Genomic DNA, 19,368 nt, shown 5'->3' on the forward strand with positions numbered 1-19,368 from the left:
TTGGGATGGGGCACTAAGAGGAGTCTCGATCGCACTTGTCTCTCCACTGGATGTTTTGAATTTGTCGCCAAATTCACTAATCAGGTTGTTCTTCAGATCAAAGTATCCAGCAGAGAGAGTGCCAAGATTGAGCTCTAGAGCTGAAATTTGTTGTGATTTTTCAAGATTTTCTTTTTCAATATCAGAAACTCTAACGTCTAGACTTCCTATCAAAACATCGTTCTCAATAGTCTTCTGGTTTAAAATTCCAATCTCTGCTTAAAGCTCAGCAATTAATGGATCAACTCCTCTGAAACTCCCTGCACCAATAGATACTCCTTTACCTCAGGGTACAGGGTCAAAATCATGTTGAGCTAAAAACCTGGAAAGCCTCTCCGAGGCAACATCGTGCGCATGTTGGGGAGATGATGAGCCACTAGGAGCTGAAGAAATCCCGACTTCAAAAAATGAGCAAGCAATATTGGGCTCCTCATGGACTGTTTGGCTATTAGAATAGGTTGGTTGGGTTGGAATATCGATTGCAACAGACAGTTGAATATCTTGAGCTTGTTCCTTGATAAGCACTCCTGGCCTTGGATCGGCTCTTCTCCTTTTAAGTGGAGGCTAGGAGGCTGATGTCTCATGTAGATCACACTCGGATGGCGTAATGGCTAGAGTAGCATCTGCTCAGGGAGGAATCCTCACAGAAGAATCCAGATTAACAATAATATCGACCATTTGATTAGTTGTTAGAGGTAGCCCTTTAAGAACATTAGCATCTCCCCTGTCTCTGTTGAAGGATTTGCAACATCATTGATGTCATCAAAAAACGAATTGAGGTCATCATTGCTTGGATCGAAATTAATACTCTGCTCGAAATCAAATTTTAAATCATCATTATCAAATCCTGATAAATCACCTCCTTGAATCATTTTAGCTTCATCATCATCCTCATCATCATCAAAATCTATTACATTTTCCCCTTGACCCATCTCATCATCACTTTTATCATCATCATCATCATCATCATCATCATCATCATCACCATCATCATTGTCATCCACATTAGTCACCAGCACATGTTCTTCTGCAATAATTGCGACAGGAACAACATCTTTTTCATGATCAGAAATAGTGACATCATTATCTTCATCATTAGAGGTACTTTTTGATTCAGAGGCTTCACTAACGTCAGTAAGTTGACCAAATTTCTCCAATGAGTGCTTTCCTTGAAACATAAATTTTGTACCTTTGAAGTTTTGCTTCATTAGACCAAATGTGTTTGCACCCAGAGACTTTAAATCCAAGGATTCACCTTTCCTTTCTAAAACCGGATATTGATTGTCAAAGATTATCTGAAGAAATCTTGGATACTTCAAAATTTTGTCCTTCCTTTTACCTTATAAAATTTTCTTTATTTAATTCCACACATATCTTGAAAAATTAAATTCAAGATCCATGATTAAAGCAGTGATGGCACTAGTGTTCAGAAGGGAAATTTCATCAGCACTTGTTTTCCTGTCAGAGATGCAAATCACAAAGGAGTGAGCAAGAAAACGCCAATACGGAGGCAACAGTTTCTTTAATGTAAGGGAGGGAACACTCCTTTAATGCCCGTTCTATCAAGAATCTCTTCAATCTTATCTATAGGAATTTCAGTTGGAAATCCTGGCTGGTCCTTAAATTGAAGCACTTTGCGAGTAATCTGTTCAGACACCACAATTTTTCTTCCTTGGATAACGGATTCCATTATGCTTTATCCATTTTCTCCTTCATTAATTGAAGCATTGTCCCAAAACTGCCTTACTAAGTCTTGATAAAAGATGGGATTCGATTGAAAAGCATGAGCAAGTCTGCAATTTCTAAGTCCATAACCGATGGACCTAAACTCTTGATGTCCTACTGGAGGATCGGACAAGTATGCAACAATGTTGTGGCTTTCGGAAAAAATTCAAGTTTGCCATTTGATCTACATCAAAGCAAGCCAAGTGAGAAAATCAAGAATTTAAGCAATTAAAAATAAATTTTCTCAATTACAAGTTGATTTGGCCTTAAATTAAATTTTAATTTAAATGAGAAATAGGTATATAGCTGGAAACGAGTTTACAGTTGTAAATGTGTTTATGACTGTAAACAGGTTTACGGCTGTAAATGGGTCAATATCTGTAAACAGGTCTATGGCTGTAAACGCTCCCAGTTCGACGAAGAACACATTTTGGCTTCTATAACCTGCAAAATACAATCGAATTAAGTTAGATTTAACAGTGTGGGCTTCGCAATCGATATGCCTTGAGGAATCAAGGTTCAATTTCAAAGATAAACACAACAAAATGATGAATCGAAGTCAGAACTAGAGAGAAAAGAGGGAAGAGGAGTTTTGAGCTGTAAATGATAGGATGAGATAAGTGGAGTTTACAGCCGTAAATCCTCCCTTAAATACCTTGGACCAATTCTGGCCCAAAACTCATGGGCTGCAAACCAAAAGCTTTAAGTCCATACCCAATACATCCAATTTTAATCAATATGAAAAACATTTTGAAGACATAAAAAAATTAAAACTAAAAATAAAAATAAAATAAAATCTAAAAAATTAAATTCAAACTAATATTTTTATTTATTATTATTTTTTTTTAATTTTAGGAAATAAAAAAATAAAATAAAATAAAATAACTCTAATAGCTTTTCACCATTTAAAATTTTATAATTTTGGGATCAAAGTTTTGAGACAACCTTAAATTGTTTTTCAATACCTTCACCTTCAAGAATAGATCAGGTCAATCGTCAGTATTATGGTCCACTTAAATACGAAAGATCGTGATAGTATTTTACAGATTATAAGTTACAAGACTTTTGACCCTATATACCTAAATAATATTCCTAAAGGGACCATTTGGCTGACAACGTCCAAGGATATTGGTGTCCACCTAAATTTAGCAGCGAAATCTACAGACAACCTATTAAATGTTCAATTTTAGATGTACTAGAATGTGTTTCTCACTTCCTAATATAGCCCGGTAATCAAGAACTTCCAAAGTACTCCTTACTTTAGATGATGAGACAATTATTAAGGAAGAATATAGATTTAGAAGTGCATATGTTTTATTCGCACGTCGGATCTCTTCTAGTTATGTAAATGGAAGCCATATAACTAACTGAATTACAGGGATTGAGAAATAGTACATATGCTGTGTTCCACGTCGGATAAGTTCTTATCACGCAAAGGAGATGAGATATGACTAACAAACAGAAAGAATTGCATATAGAAGAAGATGCCTAGAAATAGAGTTGCATATGTTTCAGTCTAGGTCGAATCTCTTCAAATCATGGAGAGGAGGCAACATATGACTGACAGAAAGAAAGCAAGAAAATAATCTTCTATAGACCTACTTTATCGGAATTCCCCAGTCGCCCTATCTGTACCGAAATTAAGGACATGAGACCATACATCGAGGAAAAGTTAATCCACACTTCTAAATACATATTACTTTAGTGTATCCCGCAAGTTCCCATGCATATCTTACCGCCCAATCTACCCCAACGTCGTATTGTCAGACCAAACAAAACTAACTAGGTCCACAAAGTCAAGTCCTATTTATTGTCAATCTATGTCTAGTCCTTTTGAATCTTTCGTGCCTACCAACGCATTGAACACAAAGCCAATACAATTCAGATTTAGTACCTTATACAAGTTAAAATTGTCCGTTATCTCTTGCTTGATATCACTTCCCAAATAGGCACCTGCAAACGAACCATCATGAGACAATATTTTTGGTTTTTTTGTTTTATAATTTTTTTTTGTGTTTTTATTTCTCCCCTAAATTTGTGCATAGGAAAGAAAACAAATAAAATGCACAAATTTAAACTAATAAAGTCTATAAAAAATAGTCTTCAAAGCGGATCATTTTAAGAAAGCTCAAAAGTACATCGAATCAAGCTTTGTTGAATGGTTTGGTAAACAAATCCGTCACATTGTTATCAGTGTGAATTTGTTCCAAACGAATGAGTGAGCGCTCATAACAATCTTGAATAAAATGAACCTTGATGTCGATGTGCTTGGTTTTGGAGTATTTGACTAGATTTTTAGCAACCTGGATGGCAACATCATTGTCACAAAATATTAGAGTTTCAATAAAATTCAACCATAATCAAGAGGTTGATATTGAATCCAGTTGACTTGGGAGCAACAGGTAGAGGCAACAACATATCCAACCTTAGCTATTGATGTTGACACGGTTTGTGGTTTCTTACACTACCAAGACACCAATCAATCTCCCAAAAATTGACACCCTCCCGATGTTGATTTCCTGTGCAGCTCACATCCTCCATAGTTATTGTCAGCAAATGCATATAAATCGATATAGGATTTTTAGGATACCAAAGACCCACTTTAGAGCTACCTTTAAGATACCTAAAAATCCTTTTGACATTAATTAAATGAGAAAGTTTAGGATTATCCTGATAACAAAGGCATTGACAGACTGTAAACATGATGTCGGGTCTGCTGTCCGTTAGATACATCAGGGAACCAATCATCGAGCGGTAGTCTATTTGATCAACATGCTCCCCATCTGGGTCGAGAGACAACAACGGTCTTTCAGCCATTGGAGTTAAAGTGACATTTGAATCTTTAAATCCAAACTTCTCCAACATGTCTTCAACATATTTGCCTTGATGTAACAAGATTACGGTTGAATCTTTTTGAACTTGAATCCCTAAGAACATCGTCATTTCTCCCAACAAACTCATCTCAAATATTTTTTTCATGATAGTCTCGAACTCCTTGCACATCTTGGAACTTGTCAAACCGAAAATTATGTCATCTACATAAATTTGTACAAGAATCAGGTTTGCACCCACATGCTTGATGAATAAGGTCTGATCGATCGTTCCCCATGTATACCCATGCGCAAGAAAGTGCTTTGTACGAGTTGCATACCAAGCTATAGGAGCCTGATGTAACCCATATAGAGCCTTGTACAACTTGTAAACATGATTCGAAAACTTGGAATTGACAAACCCAGGAGGTTGATCAACATAAATTTCCTCCTTCACAGCTCCGTACAAGAAGGAGGTCTTGACATCCATCTGATAAATAGTAAAGTTCATGTATGAAGCATATGCAAGGAATATAGGAATGGATTCTAAACGTGCAACCAGAGTATATACTTCTGTGTAGTCCAGACCCTCTATCTGCCTGAATCGACGAACGACCAATCAATCCTTATTGCGCACAATCACCCCGAAATCATCTTTCTTATTTCTATAAACCCAGCGCGTGTCTAAAGACTTCTTGCCCTTTGGCAACTCAACCTACTTCCAAATACCCTGTTTTTCAAATTGATTTAACTCTTCATGCATCGCATCAACCCAGCTTGGTTCATTTAACGCCATTGCCACACTCTTGGGATTAATCTGAGAGATATAGCAAGAATAGAGACATGTATTGACATCTCCACTCTGACTTCTCATTTTAACGCCTTCTCCTAGTGGGCCACTGACATTTTCAATCAAATGATCATGTTGAATTCTTGTTAGGATTTCATGGCTGATATCATCGACTGAGACTGGAAGTGTGTTGATATTGAAGAATTTATCTTCAACTGAATCACTCGCCTCAGACAATCTAGGATCGTGAGAGGTACTCGCCAAGTATTCATTTGAAATTGGTTTAGGAAAGAGAAGCTCCATGAATGATTGAGTAGCAGCGGAAGTATCCCTTGACATGACTTCTCTTTCAATAGGAGTAAGGGAGTGGCTTCAACATTAGAATAGATTCTTTGACTTAGAGAACTTGAGGAAGTATTTGGAGCAGCTTCATCTACTCTAGGAGATGCAGGAGTCACCAGGGGTGGTCTGTACCCAACATCTTCCTCTTCATCTTCAACAACTATACTTGAACGTGAGCAGGAACCTGAAACATTATCAAAATACACATTAAAAGATTTATACAATGATGCATAATCAAATAACCAGTTAGGTCCAACTCTCGCATCTCTCTCCTTCTCCTCCAGCCAACGTACGTCATACGATTCCACAATTTTCTTCGTGCCTGTGTTGTATACTCGATAAGCGGTGGGTGCGGCGTATACCACAAAATAGCAGTCATTGTCCTTTGAGTTCAACTTGGGGTTGGATTCGAGGCGAAGAAGGGTGCAAGGACATCCAAATATTTTGAAATAAGCAACTGATGGCTTGTGATTGTATAATATCTCGTACGGGGTCTTCCTCTAAGCTTTGTTGATCAGGACTTGATTATGAATGTAACAAGTAGTGTTGATGGCCTCAGTCCATAAGAAGACCGAGAATTTGGAATCACAAAGCATCGTCCATGCAGTGTCCATTAGAGTACGATTTCTCCATTCTGGAACACCATTTTGTTGTGCTGTTCGAATAGAACTGTATTGACGCAAGATTCCATTTTCAGCACAAAAGTAATCCAGAACTGCATTCTTGAACTCTGTGCCATTATCAGTTCGAACACCTTTACCTTTTCATCTGTCTGATTATCAATCATCACAATAAACTACTTGATCAAGTCAGCAATCCCACTCTTGTTGGATAGAAAGAAAACCCATGTAAAACAAGAATAATCATCAATAACAACAAGAAAATAAGAGTTCTTGTTGATGCTGAGAGCATTGACTGGACCAAACAAATCCTTATGCAACAATTGAAGAACCGTGCTGATTGAATTGGCCGTCTTTGGCAAATATTGCTTGCAATGATTCTTGTCCAAAGCACAGGCCACACACTTTTAAAAATTTATGAAGTCCTTAACTGGAAGACCACACACAATCTCATTTTTAGCAAGACGACTGAGGTTCTTGGCATTAGCATGGCCGAGACAACGATGCCAAAGCATGCCATTGTGTTCTAAGACTTTAGAGAAGAGACAAGTGACTTGCTCGGGAATGTTATGATTCATGTCAACAACACAGGCATTCCTTTCTCTTTCAGTTCTAACCAAATCAATTCTTCAGGTATGATGATCTCGGGCCTCAAACTGAGACACTCTTTGTTCGTAAAATGAGTCGAATAGCCTTTATCACATATCTGAGATACGCTCAACAAACTGTGTTTCAGCGTAGGATAATAGTCAACATTCTCAAATCTAAGCACATCATTTAACACTGTACCATACCAAGTGATATTTCCTCCATCTTCTCCCACAAAGGAAACAAACCCCCCATTAAAATTCTGAATGTCTTGCAATTGGGAGATGTCTCCCGTCATGTGCCTAGAACAACCAAAATCGACATACCAAGGTCTGATGATATTCCTCCACAGTTATTCCTGCATGATGTACGGGATTAGTTAGATTTAGGAACCAATGTCATATAAACACTGGGTTTTCCCTTGTTAGTAACAGAATTGACCTTTTCATTTGTTAAAACATATGGATTACCAGATGCACACACAGAATGTTGAGGTGATTGAACATTTGAAATTTTGGGCACCCATCTGTATTTAGGTTTAGAAACATCTGCAGATGATTTTGAAATGGTTTTCTTTAGTTTTTATTGTTTGGATTTTCGTCTAAAATTAGCCGAAGACCCAGACGATGACTTTGACGATACCAAATTTGGCTTAACCACTTTCGGTCTCGTTAAAGTACTTGTTGATTTTTTGTTTAAAACATGTTTCTTCTTTTCAAGATCATTTTGTTTTCTTTGTTTATTGATGTTCCAATCACCATCAACTGAATGAGATCTCGAGGATTTTTCTCTTAAGAGATCTTCTTCGTGACTCATTCACTCCCCTTTGTGTATAAAAAGGAACAAATGCATGTTTTGGGCAGTTTCACACAATAAGACCAGGGGTTCCACACTTGAAACATGTTTGTTTCTTTACATAAAAATTGTTACCGCTCTTTTCTGGTTTAGGGAATTTATTTCGTTCTTTACTTTTCCCACATGTGGATGTGTATGATTTAGAATGAATGACTAGGTTAGGTGGCGTGTATGTGCTAGTGAAGATTCATGAGATTTAGATTTATTAGACACATCACCAAACTTATTAGAAACATTTGAATCATCCGTGTTCATAACAACATCATCAGAAACCAAAACATTAGTTTTCAAATTTGAAACAAAAACATCAATGTTCATAACAGAAACATCAGATTGCAACACAACATTATTATTAGAAAAGCTTTCTCGGCTGCTTGCTTGCCTTGGTCTAAGGGTAAATCTGCATGTGAATCAGAAACATTAGTATCCTTTACCCTAGTACTGCTCTTTGACACAAATATAGCATGTTTTCCATATTTAAAATGTCTATTTCTTCTTTGGTCACAGGGATACGAGTGTAATTGTGATTAAATAGAGGAATAACTCTATCATACCCTAGACCCTTTTGCTGGTTATCTTTAAATTTGAAACTATTTGCAATCATGGACTCAACTGTCTTGACACATCAAATTTTTTGAAATTAAAATCTACATTTTCAATTTTTTTTTCAATGTGTCAAGTTTAGCTGTCAAACTAGCAATTTGTTCCTTAACATAATCATAATTCACACATTTACTACTATAATCTTCCTGAAGTTTCCTAAAGTCTTTGGTTTTAGCCTTTAATTGTAATTTTAGGGGTTTCTAACCTTTCCTAAGGGTATAACCTTCGTACTTAAGGTCCTGATTTTCTCTATGCAATAAATCAATTTGTTCATGCAAAAACTTAACAATATCAGTGCATTTTTAGATCAAGAATTGTCACTGACCTCGTTCTTCTCAAGCTTAGAAGTGGTAGATACCATGAAGGCAAACTGTAGTTGCATCATTTCGGCTTCAGGATCTTCTTCAGCATTTACTTCAAGAGATTCACTAATTTGTGCTAGGTGGGCATTCTCAAGTCCTGAAATGTTCAATGCTTGAATTTGATCTTCCTAGCCAAATGTCTGAGCCACTACTGCTAAATTTGCAGTTTCACCATGGGATGTTGTTCCCCTGTTGTTCATCACTGGTACCATTACCCTGTCATGGTTCTCTCTTCTATTTGGCTTAGGAAAATCATGAGCAAAGTGTTCTGGTTCATGATAGTTGAAACATCTCAGCATTCCCTTGTTAAACCCAACCTTCTTATCAACATTCATACCCCATTTGTTTTTCCCTGTATTCTTAGCAAACTGTTTATCCCTGAATACCGCTATTGCAATCTTCTTGGTAATATCCATTTCCTCCACATCCTTATGGTGAATTTGGTCAAGATCAGCAAATGAAATTTGGGGAGGCAAGTCTCCAGCTATGAAGGCATTATAGCAATTTACTAGATCAGTGGCTAGATCCATATTCTCTTCAACTTCTTTGGGAGTTGAAGTGGTGATATGAGCTTTTGATGAAGAGGCGGGGTGTTGATAAGGCATGGTTGGTGGAATGGTGTGGGTTTGTAGAATGGAATGATTATGTGGAATGGTGAATGCTTGATTTTGTGGGATAGTGAATGAAGAGAAATCATTGTTTGATGAAATGCCCATATTTGCTGTGGAGTAGGAGTTCACATGGTTTATCTCACGATGCTTATCATCCAAATCACAAGCTTTAATGATAGGCATCATTTCCGCCAGAGTGAGTCGGTTAAGATCTTTGGTTTTCTTGATTACAGAGATGTTCATGTCACATGACTTGGGAAGAGAATTCAGCAGTTTCTTGTTAATCTCGGATCGAGGTACAGATATTCCGATTGTGCTCATTTCATGGTGAGTCTAATGAATCGTTGGAGTTAAGCCTCAATAGATTCCACAAGAACATGGTTAAACAATTTGAACTTTTGACGAAGCATATCTTGTCTACTCTACTTCATCTCATCATTACCCTCATAAACCTCAATCAATGCTTTCCACAGTGCCTTAGCTGATTTATATTCTCTTTAGCCTTGAGCAATGCTAGGTGATAAAGCCATAGTTAGAGTTGCCAAAGCCTTTTCATGTTCCTCAATTGTTTCAAAATCCTCTTCCGTGTAGTCTTTCACTAGTTTGTCAATTATAACTCCATTCTCAAGATTAGTGGTAATCATATCAGGGCCTCTAAGAATGTTGCGCCAGACTTTGAAATCTTTCATTTTGATATATTTTTCGATTTTGTATTTCCATTCAGGATCTCCTTTGGTAGACAGTAAATGTGGAATTCTTGTGGTAGTTCCCATGATTGAATCCAACTCCTGATGAATTTCATTGTTTTGTGGCTCCATTTTTTATTTTTTTTAAAATTTTAATAAAAAATAAACTTGTTAAAAAATCAAAGAGAATCACAACCGAAAAAGGTGTACAACTGAGAATGGTTTACAACCGTAAAGGTTTACAACTAAGAAAGGTTCACAACCTGAGAAAGGTTCACAGCCGAATAAGGTTTACAACCGACGAGGGTGTGCGACCCTAAACTAGTTTACAACCAGGAACGGTTAACAACTGGAAACGATGGTTTATAGCCGAAAATACAAAGTGTTTATAGCCGATAATTAGTTTACAGCTGTAAACTAATAAACAAATTATAACCGCAAATGTCCAGATTTTTAACAGAACAAACAATTTCAAGCAGATTTTCGATCCTTTTAGCCTTGAATTCACAATCAATAGCAAAAATATCAGCAACAACAGCAGTAGCAATGAATTATTTGCAATAATAAGCTTGAACAACACCAAAAACTGGACACTAAACTAGCCGTAAACTAAGCTTGATCAGTTTTGACACTAGATTGGCTCTAATACCAATTGTAAGTCCCCAAAAGCTAAAAACCAACTAGTGATCAACACAAAGAACAAGCTAAAATGATAAGATCAAGAAGGCGTAGAAGTAAGATTGATCCCAATTGCATACGTTTATAACAACTGTAAACGTCAGGTATAATGGACTCAAATCACACACACTTGACCGTAAAGTGCTATAGTCATCTGAAATCTACTGACACTATTTATAAGGAATAAAGACTACAAACACATTTACAGATGTAAATCCGTTCACAACTGTAAACAACATACAGACCGTAAACACCACCCAATTGCAAACCCACACAAATACATGAACAAATGCTTACACACCCTATACAAATGAATGCCTAACTCAAACCAAATAAACATGACCTAACAATACAAGTCATCTATGACTTGAGAAATGTGTAGTATCTCATTGTTGAGCTATTCTTGATGGTTTCTGGAAAATCCATTAATTACCACAATGCTATATCATATCTCAAATCTGATAAACGACTTAGAGTTATTAACATGAGATGTAATCCATGTATAATAATCAAGGATGGTCTTGATGAAACTTTTTCCCTATAACAAGGCTAGAAGGATAAATTGATTCTTCTAGAAAGAATACATTACATGGATAACTATACACATCTAAAGCAAGAGTTTATGCAAAAGTATTTTCTTATACTCATGTCATTGAGTGTGGTTTTCATCATACCCATGAAATTAAATATGATCAAACCTTTTCCACAAGTAGCTATGATTAGATCAAAAAAGATATTATTTACAATAAATTCATATTCTTAATATGACATATAGCAAATAGATTTCAAGGAAGACTGCCTTTCTTAATACACATCTACTTGAAGATATCTATATAGATTATCCTATATGTTTTCTTAATCTATGTTATCCTAGTAAAACGTGTAAAGCTTTAGATCTACTTGTGGATATAAAGTAAACATGTTAAGGTTGAAATCATCATTTTAATATAAAACTACAAGGTATGCTTTTAGATCAAAATGAATAGACCATGTGTGTTTACTATAAACTAGTGGGAGCATAGTGACATTCGTAATCTTGTATGAGTGAGACATACTTAATCATGAGAGATTACATCCTGACCATACTAGGCCTTTTCATCTTGACTCGAAATGTGTTTCCAAGATGAAAGACTTAGGAAGGACAAGATACATTCTTGGAATGTAAAATCTATAAAGATCGATAAAGTAAATGTTAAAAGTTTTATGTCTTTATGCATATATATATATATATATATATATATATATATATATATATATATATATATATACACACACACACACATATACATACATACTTATTAAAAGAGATCAAGATATTAAATGCCTTTGGAGGAAACTTGGCATTGTCACATGGCACCAAGTTTGAACTAGTCTCAAAAGAACCTACTTTGCATAAGACCTGGTATATCATCATGATATGAGAATATCATAAGATACCAGCTAGATGCATGGTTAAGTCATTGGATGATTGTGCGAACATTGTAAGAGTACTTTAGAAGAACTGAGATAATGTATATGAGATAATTATTTTAGAATAAAATCTTCATGTAAAGAGCTACATAAGATTATAATTTCTAAACAAATATAAATAATCATGAATTATAATTTGATTATGACTTCATTATGGGATGAATAATAAGTTTAACTTGAATTAGGTCCAAGCAAAACAAAATGGCCCGATCTACTACAAAACATGAATACACTACTCTAGAAGTTGAAATCAAATATGACTGGATAAATCAGTTCATTGAAAAATTATATTTATTTATGTCATTCAAGAATCATGTAGAAATCTTTATGAATTCGATAGTATACTTAATCAAGATAAGAGATTCAATATCAGGAAAGAGCACCAATCATACTCCAAGATATTTAACTATACCTAGAGTAAAGTCAAATATGGAGATGATAGTATACACATAATTCACACAAATTAAGTTTAGTCGAACCCATTGATAAATTCCTTCTTTGAAGCTAAGTATTAATGGTCACACATCATTTGTAAGACTATATTATTCTAGAATTGGGATTTTGATTTCGATTTAGTATTTGGATATTGGAACATTGTGACAACAAATACTATATAATGTCTTGATATACTTGGATATGATCATCACATTAATATTTTTTGTGTTCTATATTAACATGTTTAATCCACGAATAGTCTTATTATTCTAAAACTTCATAGTTACTTATAATTGTGGGAGCAATTCTAAAGTAAGACTAATATGAATTAGATTGGTTGACACTTACCATATTAAACCAGATAAGTGGTTGTAACCATGTTTCATAGGTACTTATCATAGAACTGGTATTGAACTGATTCACATCAAGATGACCTCATGGATCACTATCATGAGTGATACTTGATTAAAAGTACTATCTTTGTATCCTTGACACCTGAGATACATACTAGGAATTAAGTGTAAGGAGTGTTGTGCTTTGATATGGTCAAATATTGGTCCTTAACCAAGCAGTTATAAAAGCCAATTTTAGGTATAATTTCAACTATGCAAGAGCATTATGTAGTCAAGATGAGATTTTTTCCTCTTATGTGTTGAGAGTTAGTAATCTAAGGCGCCTTACCAAAATTTGAACACCAAATGAGATTGATCGTGATTCGTATCTCCTGTTCAACATGATGTTTGTGACAAAGGGATAATTGATTCACTTACCTTATACACCAATTGTATCTTTGAACTTTTGGGAATTAGGCATTAATATAATAGCACAAAGTTGTATGTTGATGGGGGCAGTGAAATGTTGCTAGACGTTCACCACTGTCTATATGAGTCTAATATGATTCTTGCACATGTAGGAGATTGAAAGATCTAGTATGCTTAAGAGTCATAGTAAAGTGATGTTACTTATTAATATATGATACTAATGGCTCACACTAACAACAACTTGATACAGTTGATTATTTATTAGAAATTGATTTTAATAAATATTCAGTAAACTCTTATACATAATTTGAAATTACTTATTTCTAGGAAATAATAATTTTTATTAGGATGTAACATTACATAATTCATATGGTATGAATTAATAAGTCATGCACAAAATTTGGACTAGCTAAATTCTTTTATCACTTACCAAAAAGTTTAATTTATATTTTATAAACCAGGTTTATAAAATATATAACTTTTGTCTTCTTTTTGTGGCTTATGGTCGAAACTTCTTTTGGAGACAAGAAGGATGGTATTTTAACTTGTTTATTTAAAAAATATGGTATTGCTTAAAGCATGGGGAACATTTAGGCTTTAGGTGAATGTCTTCTTAAAGTGTTAAGGACTTATGGTCCAAGGATTAGCTTTATGAAGCGAGGCTTTCATATTTTTTGGCTTTCATGTGCTCAAAACTGTAAAACGAGAGATCTAGGTGCTCTCTCACTCTCTCTCTCTCTCTCTCTCTCTCTCTCTCTCTCTTTCTTTTGGTCATGCCTTTGAAGTTTGCTTGCACTCTTTTCTCTCTTAAAGTTCATACTTTGGTTATTAACTTTAAGCTTATGAGATTAAGAGTTGTATACATCACTAGCATCTTAAATCAAGTTGGTAACTTGTTGGTGTCTCAAAAGTTTGACATTCTGCATCAAAGTCTTCTGTTGCTAAATCTTATTATTTTTAAACTAATTTTTGAAATAAAAACCAACAAAGGTGTCATATTTATAGTTTAGCTAACTTGCAGAAAAAACCAGATTTAAATTGATTAAATAATAGATTTAATCCCAGTTCAAATCATTTCCTTATCTACAAAACTGTCCATACTATGGAGGATTCTAGAATTGATTCTTTTGTTCAACTATTAAACAATTATAGTTCACCCTTTGCACATTTAATTAATTTGTCCTGAATTAATTCAAGATTAATTTTGAAAATTAATTAATTATCATTGATTTCATATTAATTTATTATTATATAAATTAAAAAACCAATTATTTAACTATTGATCTCATATTAATCTATTAATCACATAGTAAGTTAACAAACCAAATATCTATTTCCAATTAATATATTAATCATATAATATTTTAACAAATCATTTCCTTTTAATTTCCAACTGGTTGATTAATCATATAAGAATCTGATAAGCTATCCTTATCTCTCTCCTAATATCATTTATAGCTATTTCTAGTTATGAGGGAAACCTAAAAAAGGATTTTACTTCTAACTACACGTATATACCAATTTAGTTATGAGCTTAGACAGCTTAATCCAAAAATATAATCTGGGCAAAACAAGGCCTTCTAGGTAAACATCTTGGTGATCTCGATCATTGATTCAATTTTTTGATTGAGTGATAGAGATTCTTGAGCAAGTTGCTCCCTATTTACCGGTGGAACATACTTTGCGTTGAAGTTCTCAACAAACTGTTCCCAAGTCATTGTGCTCTTCTCATCAGGTGAATTGCTCTTAGTGACAAAGTTCCACCAGCCCTTTACCCCAAGACATGGAAGATTTTGGGCATGAACTTCAGGTTCGTCAAACAAGCACAAGTTTAAAAGTCTCCTTCCACATCCGAGATCCATCTGGTAACAATAATTGGATCCTTGACACCATCAATCTTAGGAGGTTTGTTGTTATTGAACTCTCGATAGGGCATTTCCTTTTCTCCAGACGGAGTTGCAGCAGCAACAACAGTAGTGGTTGTGCAGACAATACTAGTAGTTCTGAACATTTCTTGAATCATCTCTCTTACAGATGCTGATACTGCCTCCTCAATCCAATTGTGCGTATCAGTCTTGCTTGGTCTTGACCCTTCCTATCTAGAACCCAACTTGGTTTCTCTAGTGATTATCACCATATTGAAGGTGTAACGGGAATAAATTAATTCAAATCAAACTAACACAATAAGGTTATTCGATTTCTCTCCAGTTCCTTAGCAACTTTGTGGCTTTTCTTGGTTTCTGTATAGATCATTTGTTCACATTAGTACGAGCCCATACTAGCTTCCACGCAATCAATACTAGATCCAAGAATTGCCCTAATGTCTCAAAGTCACAACACTCCCTTACCGATAGACCTTTTCACACACCTAGTGTTACAAGGGCCTAATTACTCACATTTCTAGATTTTTCTCCTAGGATTCCTTCCATTTCACCTTTGCCAAGGAACAACTTCTACAAGCATTAACTATTTATATGACGAATATGATTGCATGCCTCCAAAATCAAACAATCATTTGACTGAAAGATCCGACACTACAACATTTAGACTAAAATGAGAGTTGCATAATAGTGCCAAATCAAGCAATCTTAAACTATTTAATTATGAGAGCATGAAACCTATGGCATTTGTGAAATAAATAATTAATTTCAGTATAGCTTCTAACTAGAAAAACTATAATTTATAAGATATCTTAAATATCTGGCAATCCTAACTAAAAATTCCTAAAACGATCCCTATCCTACATACTAGCATGTATTTCTAACAATTCATATTTCAGCAGACATAACAATTACGGATATTTTGGGAATCACTTTCCTTTCAGAGCTCAGGCGGACTGTATGCATCACATTCTTTGTATTATTATTTTTTCTTAAAAAAAAATTAATTACTTAGATCCTTAGTTTGAGTATGGAATCACACGAGTGTTCATCTAATTCTCTCAAACTAGGGCTCTAATACAAACTTGTAAACTCCCGATTTTGAACCCAAAATTTCCATTTTTACTTATTCAATACTCCATCAGATTATAATTACATTATGTGGAAACATGTTGTAAATGCATGTGTGTACAATCGAACTTTTCCCTTCTCACGAGTCAATGAAACACCTAAAATACATTTATATTCAACTGGGTAAGCACGAAGCTTAGTGATTTCCCTAAAATACCATATACCACAATACATATACATGCATACAAACAATGGATCATGACCTTTTGCCGATCCACCAATTGGCTCATGAACCTTCATCGATCTACTAATAACATTTGTATCCAGAAATACAACCAACTTTCCATTTTGTTGTCAAAATTCGGGTCTATAGGCTACCGACCTGTTGTTGTTCCGCCATTAATCCCTACTCTAATCGTAACGAATATTAAGAATTGTGCACGTAAAGACTACACATTCGGCTCTATTGATATGCTCTTTACTCTACTAACATTAGGCATATAAAGGTTATACTACTAGCTCTTATATCCTAACTTACATGAATATATAGTGTAATACACAGTAAAATGGGATAACTCACATGGACAATTATTCAGATGATTGACAACTATCTGGGCGATCCTACTGGTAGGTAACACACCTAACGAGTATTAACCTATAATACTACAACTTAATAATACATATGACAATCTAATAATAAAAGCTAGATATTTCACAATTCTCGATGAATACCGAAAGTCCATCAAATAAGGATCAACCAGACAAGAAATTTAGGTGGCATGATCATTTCTGCATATAGCTTTTCTAAAATCCAACAACCGTGCCAATGTGACCATTCTAGACACCTCTCCAGTATGTAGTTCACTCAATATTATAACTAAAATTATTGATAAATCTTATTTATACATCATAAAAAAGACTGAGTATAAATATAGGTTACACTTAAAGTGTAGTAAGGTTAGCTTAACTTATAGGAATTTCTAGCGAAAACCAGAACTTATACAGGAAGGAATCTAAACTGAAAGCTCCTCTTCGAAGGGCTCTTTGATGCTCCAGAGTTTCACTAAAGTGAAGATCCCTCGGCTCTCAAAAAACTCCCAAAAACCCTCAAAAGTCATAAATTGAGAGAATGTTATGAGATGATTGGTGTGAGGAAGTGAAGGGTTGAAATCTACGATTTATAGATGAATTTGGGGAGGTGTGTTCTGCCCCCTATGAGGAGCTCCATGCCCTAGTTTGTCGTCGACCCGTTCACTTCTTGCCACGTGTGGAAATCCTTGTGGTCCATGCACCTTGCTTCTAGAAGTGTCGTGCACCGCTCGCTGCGAGATTTAATTGTTTTCTAAAAAATTGTATCTTTCTCATACGAGCTCTATTTTCAAAGTTCTTTATATCCACAAATAGCTATCACCAGATACTATAACTTCGATTTAGACTCCGTTGACTAATTCTCATTTTTTTAAAGTTATATTTTTAACAGGATTAGACTATTAAATTCCGTATAAAAATCATAACTCCTTCATACGACATCCGTTCTCGACTATCTTTATATCGACGAACTCCTATTCCCAAGATCTTTAGCTTTCTCACTTAGATTGTTTTACCTAACAACTGACCGGTTTTAAATTTCGGTTTTTGCATGGCACATTGATGTGCTCAAACTTAGAAAAATCATTACTTCATTATACACAGTCAGATTTAGACGTTCTTTGTATGCACGAGTTCACATTTTCAATTACTATGGCTTTCATCAATACTATTTATCCTAAATTCTCCTCTATTAAAAGCATCTATTTATGTAACTACTTATTTATACTTTAAGAAGAAAATGAGGTGTTACAAGTCCCAAGATGATGGCTAGTTAAGATCTTGGTCATTCAAGACATTAGTATAAGTTCAATCAAAGATCTTCGGCCTTGGAGATTTCTGGATTTTGAAATTGTAACATCCCCGAGTTCCAGGTTAAAATTTCTTTTTTAAAATAATATAAACATCCTTTTTAATAAAATTACATTCATGAAAAACCATTTTTTCATAGATATTATTCAAAAATCAGAGTTATAAAGACGAGAATGTGAAATCTCGAATCATAAAACTGTTGATGCGTATGTACAGTCCCTCCTTCGCAATCCAATAAGTACCTACAAAATATTTAATCCACAACTATAAGCACAAATGTTAGTGAGTTCCCAACATACAATATATCATAATAACCAGCTAAGGGTTATCAGTAGCGTTAGGACTATCAACAGTCCAAATAATCACATACAACACACAATATACATAACTATGGATTGTCAGCCAACCTGGGGACTATCAGAGGTCCCAATGGACTAATAACATGCCATGTGGATTAATAGCACACATCATAGGTTATCAACAATCTCGGGGACTATCAGCAGTCCCATGGAATTACAATAGTCCATGAGTTATCAACAACTAGGTCCACATATCACAACAATCAACAATTAAGTCCCAGCTAGTCGACATGTAAATACTACCACACATGCAAGTATAGTGAGAAGACTCGACTCGTAGATAGTAGCTAAACACAACATCTTTCACATAGTGCATACTAGTACTATGAGACACCTAACAACAATAACAAAGTACCCTCTCATTCTACACCCTAAAACCGTTAAATTGAAAAAAAGTCAACCTAAGACAAAAGTCAACGGTCAAGGTCAAAGTTATCAGTCAACATCACCATTGTACTAACGTCGCGATCAACCCACAATTATATCATGGCTAACAAACTCATCCCCGATCCAAAACTTCAAGTTACAAACAACTCAGTTGCGATCAAAACCAATGTCACGTCGTGATGGCCATGCCACCATGTCGTGACAAAATTCGTCGACAACAATCGGGGAGTTTACATGTCATGTCGTAACCTCCATATTGATACATCCTGATTACTAAAATTTGTGACAACTTAACAAAGTCAGCGCTATATCCTTAGACCCATCCATTCAAACTTTCCAGAGGGTGTTCTTACTCCAAAAACATTCTAAAAATCGATGCTTTATCGACATGAATGTC

This window comes from Lactuca saligna, chromosome 5 (genome assembly GCF_052625555.1).
Source record: "Lactuca saligna cultivar CGN05327 chromosome 5, ASM5262555v1, whole genome shotgun sequence".
Lineage (NCBI taxonomy): Eukaryota > Viridiplantae > Streptophyta > Magnoliopsida > Asterales > Asteraceae > Lactuca > Lactuca saligna.